The sequence below is a fragment of the Aquarana catesbeiana genome, unplaced genomic scaffold, assembly GCF_042186555.1.
Source record: "Aquarana catesbeiana isolate 2022-GZ unplaced genomic scaffold, ASM4218655v1 unanchor228, whole genome shotgun sequence".
Taxonomy (NCBI): Eukaryota; Metazoa; Chordata; class Amphibia; order Anura; family Ranidae; genus Aquarana; species Aquarana catesbeiana.
The window spans coordinates 2,746,542-2,754,863 of NW_027362655.1; positions in this window are offsets into that span (position 1 = coordinate 2,746,542).

Below are 8,322 nucleotides of genomic sequence, written 5' to 3' on the forward strand. Positions count from 1 at the left end.
AGAGAGTGTTGGTCTCGGCCCAATTTAGGATGTCTGTTGCTAAGGCCAGGAGACTTCCGCTTCTGGTGCCTCCCTGTTTGTTTATATAGGCTACGGTAGAAGAGTTCTCTGACCGTACCTGTATATGGTGGCCCTGAAGCTCTTTTTTGAAAAACCTGAGGGCCAGGCCGACCGCCCTCAGCTCCTTCCAATTGGACGATCTTTTTAGTTCGTCTCCCCTCCATACGCCCTGCGCTAGAAGGGATCCCAGATGCGCCCCCCAGCCTTTGCTGCTTGCGTCCGTGGTTACTATCCGTGAAACTGGAATAAGCCACAGACGTCCCTGCGACAAGTTCGCTTCCTTCCTCCACCACCAAAGAGATCTCTTTAATCGATGGGGAACCTGTACTAAGGTGTCTAGATCCTTCTGACTGTGGTCCCATACCCTTAGTACGTATGACTGCAGGGGACGAAAGTGTAATCCTGCCCACTGCACTGCTGGGAGAGTAGAGGTCAGCAGACCTAGCGTTGACATTAAGGACCTTTTGGACACCCGATGGTTGCACTGGAGAGATAAAACTGCTCTGTCCAGTTTTAGAATTTTTTCTCTTGGAAGAAAAACTTTCAAGAGTGTCGAGTCTAGCAGGTATCCTAGGTACATAATGCGCTGTGAAGGAATGAGACTGGACTTGTCTAAGTTCAGGAGCCATCCTAATCCTGTCAGTACCTTTTTTGTCAGGTCGAGATCCCTGAGCAATTTCTCTGGGGATACTGCAAATAGGAGCAGGTCGTCCAGATAGGCTATAACTGACACACCCTGCAGTCGCAGGAAGGCCAAGGCCTCTGCCAGGATTTTGGTAAATATTCAGGGCGAGGAGGATAGCCCGAAAGGCAGGGCCTGGAATTGTAGGTGCAGTATTGCATCGCCCAGGTTTATTGCTAAACGGAGAAACCTCTGAGAGGTTTCTGCAATAGGGATGTGCAAATACGCGTAACAGAGCCCTGCGGTAACAGAGCCCTGACCGTAAAAATTTACTCCATACGGAATCTTTTGTAGCAAATTGACCTGTTCAAGGGCTTTAAATTCAGAATCAATCTGAATTTTCCTGAGGGTTTTTTTTACCATAAATACATGGGAATAAACCCCCTCTCCTTCCTCCCCCTTTGGTACTCTGCAAACTACATTTTGTAGTTCTAACTCCTTCAGAGCGTCTAACAAGGCCTTGGTTTTTGTCGTGCAGCTGGAAAGCTGCGTGACAAGGAACCTTTGTGAGGGGGGCCTTGTGAATTCCAAGAGATACCCCCTTCTTATGATCCCTAGGATGAACCGATTGGGGGGAGATGATCTCTCACTGTGGAAGGAAGGCCCCCAGTCTTCCTCCCACCATTTTTAGAGAGTCATTGATCTTTCTGGGCTTTTTCAGGAGGGCGAAAAATCGCCCCTCCTCTGCCCTTGCCTCTTTGTCCCCAGGTTTTCTTCTGTCCCCCTTGTTTAGGGGCTTCCCTGCGCTTTTGCGGACGAAACCCCCTCTTTTTCTGTGTTGGGGGTCTTCCGTTTGAGTGGGAAGGACTTCTTTTTGTCTGCTGTCCGGTCTAGGACTGTATCTAACCCAGGACCAAAGAGTAGGTCACCTGTCAGGGGTATCCCACATAACTTGACCTTAGAGGCGGCGTCGCCCGGCCAAGTCTTCAGCCAGAGGGCCCTCCTGGCCGAGTTAGCCAGGGCCGCTGATCTGGCTGACATACGGCCTGACTCTGCCGAGGCGTCTGCTATGTATGCGATTCCTCGCAGAATTGTGGGGAAAGACGCTAGGATAGTCTCTTTAGCCGTGCCAGCCTCAATATGCTCCTGAATCTGGAAAAGCCAGTGTTCTAAATTGCGGGCTACCACAGTAACAGCCATTTCTGGTTTTAAGTTCCTGACTGTCGAGTCCCACGTCTTTTTCAGTAATGAGTCTATCCCTTTGTCCATGACGTCTGATAAGGCCCCCATGTCCTCAAATGCCAGGTCTGTGTGTCTAGAGGCCTGAGAGAAAGCTGCATCCAATTTGGGATTTTTATTCCAAATGGACGCTGGATCCTCTGAAAACGGAAATCTTCTCTTAAGGGAACTAGAAAAGAAGGGCTTTCTTTCCGGATCCTGCCACTCTTTTTTAATTGTCTCCACCAGAACCTCGTGTACTGGAAAAACTTTTCTCTTTTGATCTCCTAAGCCCTTGTACATAAGGTCATGGAGTGAGAGGGTTTTTTTTATCCTCGTGTATACCGAGGGTTGTATATATTGCCCCTAGGAGATCTTCCACCTCCTCTAGGGATAATTTATACCTGGAGATTTTCCTGGACTCCCCGTCCTGGTCCTCTCCCTCTGATTCCTCATGGGAGTCAGAAGTGCCACTGTCTGGTTGCCTCAGCTCCACCCCGGAAGGGCCTGAAACCTCCTCTGCCGTAGCCATATTAGTGGATCTGGCAGGAGCCGAGCCCTGAGCATGAGGCGGGGTTGAATCCTGCTGAATGGGATTAAGGGGAAGCTGAAACTTCTCAAAAAGCATTTTAAAGACTGAAAAAGTGGATGACAGCTCCTTTACAGAGGCTGCCAAGCCGGACTGCTGTTCAGAGTCCCTTTCCTTGACCAGGGAATCTATGCATTCCTTACACAGAACCTTGGTCCAAGCTTCCCCTAAACTGTCCCTACAAGAGGCACATTTCTTTTTAGAGACATGAGTGGACTTTGTCTTTTCTGTGGATTTCTGAAATTACATACAGAAAACACATTACATTCAGCAATTTTTTTAACAGAAACAACCCTGGGGGTGTACCCGACCCACCTGTAGGGATCCGAGTCACCCCCACCCCCTGACCACCCAGGGGGTCTGTCCCCCCCTAAGTAAGGAACCGTACATGGGGGGGGACAATCCTAGGTAGAGAGGACCCCTCCCCAGGGAACTCTTACCTTCGGAAGGCTGGAGCTAGCGTCCGTATGAGCTGCAGCATCTGCCTCAGACATGACTGCAGGTGGTTGCCTGTGTAGAGTCTCACTGTCTGCACGTGTAAACCGACTCACTCCAGCCTGAGCCCGGCCCCCTATCAGCACTGCGACCGAGAACCAGAAGTCGCGGGTTAAAGGTAGACGTCCGCCCTCTGCCGGAAATGACGTCGCCCGTCGTCCGGCCCGTTCGTTCCAAACAAAAAAATGCGGCTTGCACAGCGTACAGGGAGAGCGGAGTGTCCTCCTTGCTGCGGCCCCGTGGACGCGATAGGGGGCCCCCACAGCCTGATGCCACGCTTGACAAGGAAGTGGCTGCTGTTTGCGGGTATGTACCGCTATCCACTGCTGGAAGCCCCTGCTCCCCTGGGGATGTTTTGAGAGAGGCCACAATCTCCCTGATTGTATCAGCCTGGTTCCCTGCACAGTGTCTCCCCTCCGGAGGAAACACTATTAACTGAGGTCTGGCAGGGGAAGTGAGAGTTTTATGGGCTGGTGCAGTGTTTCCTACAGGAAGAGGAGGAGACTATCTCTCAATAGTGGCTGTCCTGAATGACGTAAAGGGAAAGTATAATAAAACTAATATTTGATTAACAACAAGATTACAACAGACAGGTCATATATAGAAAAGAGTTTAAAGCATACAATACATATTGACAAAAAAATTGACACCGAATAGATGCTAGGGAGCCCCTGTGCGTCAACGCGTTTTGCTATTGCTTTTTCAGGACACACCGGGCTTTGGTTGAAAGAAAACCGGTCTCACTATGAAGATAAAACATATCAATCAGACATTTCATAACAGAGAACACATAATATGAAACTTTTAAGCTGTTTGCTATATCCATAGGACCTATGCATAATACACACGTATTGCTACCTCACAGATAACCGGTTGTTTACACGTGGAAATCTCCCAGGTGATTAGAAGTAAATCAGCATTTATAACAGGAGGTAGACTCTGAATAATACCAACAGCCGGAGGGTGGGCTGTAAGGATCAGCACATTTAGTTGTATTCAGTATCCAGGAATTGAACAAATCCCATAGGCACATAATATAGATTTAATATTGTTATACACCACCCACATACCTGGTAACGTACATAGATATAGGTAAATCATTCACCAGGGGGGGGGATGAAAAGTGCAAAAATTAAAAAATCCTGGATAATCAAGGAGGAGGCAAGGAGAGACCCTTAACAGTCCACATTCATTGGGAGATTAGACAAGTAGTTCCAAAAGACTGGAAAAGAATGCTTTCAAATAAATTCAGCAGGCACTTGGGCATCAACCCATCAGATGTCTGTTAAGTCCACTGTAGTGTTTGAACATGCTGGAGATATAAAACAAGAGAGGGAAATAGAGCAGATAGAGATGTCAGCATTTTGCTAAAGCAGCTCAGCAAGAAGAAAGATTAGAGCCATAATTGTACAAGAATCGTCAGCTTACCAGTGGTGACTAATCATTTAGTAATCCCCCCAGGAACCTACAGAGTGGAGCCGGCACTGAGCCTTTCACTTGAAAGGCTATTTATGTGTGTCCAGACCACCAGAGCGGAGGGGAACAGCTGACAAGGGGGAGTCTGCTTTACACAGCTTGTCAGAGACAAAATCACATGACAGGGGGAGAAATCCATCCAGCCAACCATAGGCGTGTGCACAGGGTGTGCCAGGTGTGCCCAGGCACACCCTAATCACCCTGTGCAGCACAAATTCCCCCTACTGCCCTGGCTTCCCCTCCCCCCTTCTCCCCACAGTGCTTCTGGCTTCCCTTCTCTCCTGCTGACTGATGCTGCAGGGATGAGTGGGGGAAGTGGCCGGTAAACATGTAATTTACTGTCCCCTTCTATTTCTGAGTGAACATCGTGAGTGATCGATAATGTGTGTTTGAGCTTTGGGGTGCACACCCTAATGCAATAGGCTGCGCACACCTATGCAGCCAACTCACATCCAGGGGGAGAGCCAGTATTTAAACCACATATGAGCCGACACATGGGGGAGCAAAACAATGAAATAGCATAAAAGGCGTATCCAAAGGAATAAGGGAAAAATGGGGAAAAAGAAAAGTGAAAAAAAAAAAAAAAAAAAACTAACTATCAGCCAGAACAGCTGCATATTATATTTACAAGAACATAGATTTCTCCAGAGCTCCTAATGGTGGAGATGGATTTTGTGGTGTGCTGGTGCCAAGTTTCCACCCCCCAGGGTCACTGAAGTTGTGGAGAAAAGCTGTGTAAGACCCCTTTCACACCGAGGCGTTTTTCAGTCGCTACAGCGCTAAAAATAGTGCCTGCATAGCGCCTGAAAAAAGCCTCAGCTGCAAACCCAGTGTGAAAGCCCGAGTGTTTTCACACTGGGGCTCTGCGCTGGCAGGGCGTCACAAAAAGTACTGCCAGCAGCTTCTTTGCAGTGATGGAGGAGCGGTGAATACACCGCTCCTGCCCATTAAAAACAATGGGGCAGCGCTGCTATACCGCCAGCAAAGCGCCGCTGCAGCTGCGTTTTGCGGGCAGATTTAACCCCTTTTCGGCCGCTGGCGGGGGTTAAAGCCGCCCTGCTAGCAGTAGAATAGCGGCGCTAAAACGCCGGTAAAGCGGCGCTAAATATAGCGCCGCTTCACCGCTGATGCCCGGGGCGGCTCATTGTGAAAGGGGTCTAAGAGGATATGGAGGAGAGATGAGGAGGAGATCCAGGAATCAGGATAAAGGTCAGGACAAGCAACAGACGAGCGCATCCAAGAGATGAAGCCGGGGTCACTACACAGAAAATCAATCCAAGGAAACAACAGGCAGGACGAGGAATAGCAAGAAGGAGCTCAGAGACAAATGAGAATATTGCTCAGCCAATGGGAGATTATCTCAGCATGACTTACATAATGAAGGAGATGAGGGGGAGGGGAGGAAGTCACTTAAAGCGGAGATCCGCCCCCAAAAACAAATGAAAAATTAAAAACCAGCAGCTAAACATACTGCAGCTGCTGGATTTTAATAATAGGACACTTACCTGTCCTGGAGTCCAGCGATGTCGGCACCACAGCTGATGTTTCCATTGCGGGTAAGAGTACCCGGCATTGTAGCCTTTCAGCTTCACGCCGGGAACCCTACTGCACATGCGCCAGGCTCCGCTCCTCTCTTGTACAGGCCCGGCAACAGGGGAAAGAGGAGGGAGCCCCAGCCGTGACATCAATATCCGCGGCTGAGGCTCCCGGAAGTGGGAAAGGACAGGTATCCTGTCCCCCCTCCCCCCGAAAGGTGCCAATCGTGGCACCGGAGGGGGGGGAGGAATCAGATGAGCGGAAGTTACACTTTTGGCTGGAACTCCGCTTTATAGCGGGGCTTGACAAATTTGCTTTGAATCTAGGAGCCAGCTAAAAAAGTTAAGACAGTTTTTTTGTTTTTTTTTAGCGCAGCGTGACTTGTCAGCACCTGGGGCAAGGCAAGTAATTCGTGAGGTGCAGGGTGCAAAATGCAGGACATGTGGTGCAGGACATGTGGTGCAGGGTTCAGAATGCAGGACTTGGGGTGCAGGACATGTGGTGCAGGGTTCAGAAAGCAGGATTTGGGGTGTAAGGTGCAGGATTCAGAATGCAGGACTTGGGGAGCAGAACATGCAGGATGAGGAATGCAGGACATGGGGGAAGGGTGCAGGTCACCAAAGAACATGGGGTGCAGGAGAAGGGTACAGGGTGCAAAACTCAGGACATTGATTGTAGTGTGCAGAATGCAGGACATGAGGTGAAGGGTGCAGGTCACTGCAGGAAATGGTGTGCAGGAGAACAGTGCAGGGTGCAGAATGCAGGACAGTAATCCAATCCTCCACTCCCCTGTGTCCTCCTGCATGTCCTGTACATCTCCCCCAGCAGTGTGTGAGAGCAGAGTGGATGGAGAGGACATCTTGTGTACATAAAGCAGCATGTCCCTCCCTGGCTGGTTTCTTAGCTGGCTGCTTTGCAGGCTTGTCCTGGTTACTCCTGTAAGGACTCTGTAGTCCTGTTTCTCTGCCCCTTGTGGGGATCTTTGTGGCAGTGCCGAGGTGGCTCCATGTTGGAGATTCGGTCCTCTCCTTCCTCTCTGTTCTGCCGGAGGGCTCTGCAGGGACACAGGCAGCTGTGGGGGGATGCAGGAACCGATGGTGACAGTAATGCGGCCGCAGAAAGGAGAAAGATCGGCAGCGGGAGCTCAGTGAGATGAGGTCTCTCATGTCTCTGTCCTGTCCAGTCCACCCCTCACTTCACCGGTCGGGTGCCATCATCTCCTCCTCCTCTGATCCCCTCACCCTCCCTCCTGGCTCCAATACGATCCTGTCTGAATAATGTATCCGGGTTTAAGGCGGACACACATGTGTAGTTGATGTGTGTGCCTTTCCTCCAATCAGCTGTGACATAGTGTATGCCTGAACTCCCCTCCCAGTGCTGAATCAGGAAGTAAAAATTCTAACACAACGTGCACTTTCTAAACAGTCTATAAGGGTAAAATGCTTTTAATCCTTAATTGCTTTATAAGGATTAACTGATTTTAATTGATAATTGCTTTTGATTAGTAAGTAGATATATAGAAGCCTAAGTAAGTAGATATATAGAAGCCTAAGTAAGTAGATATAGGAGCCTATGACTTTAAATGAGCTTATAACTTAAAATGAATTTATAACTTCTGTGATATTATCTGTGATATTCTAGCTAGACTTCAACTTCTGCTTTTATTTAGCTACGGAAGCCAGTATATAAAATTAGATGTTAGTTTAAGATAAGTTCTCTTTTTCCCATACATTTGTTTCAGCCATAGACGCCTGACATTTGAATTATTAGATTGAGGTTACACACTTCTCCTGATAGTGACGCACAAGCTTAGTCTATACAGGATGAGAACCAAGGAAGTGAGCTAAAGAAGGTTATGTGGTAACACACAAGGAGAAGTTATGTTATGATGCTATGACGCTATAATGTATATCTTTAACTTGTACTTTGATTGGTCCACCTACGAGTGGACTTGTATTTTGATTGGTCCACCTATGAGTGGAATACGTGACAGTAACTCTATATCTTCAATGTCCGGGCACCCATTAAAGCGTATTCATGATTCACGTACTATCTGTGTATGTGTCTTGTTTACCTCACCGGTGAAGGGGTTGATATCCACACACCCAGTGTCCGAGCCTAGGCTAAGAGGTCCGAAAGAACCGATCCTTACAGAGCTGGTACCAGAAGTGCGGGGTGGCGCTGCCCGGCAGGTAAGTGAACAATATTTTACCTAACTTTTGGTGAAGTCTGTACACTTACTCTGTCGCGGCGACTGACCACAATTTATTGTAATATATATCTTATTGATATTCTGTGCTTCTGCAGAAGGCTAGGTTGGCCTCTG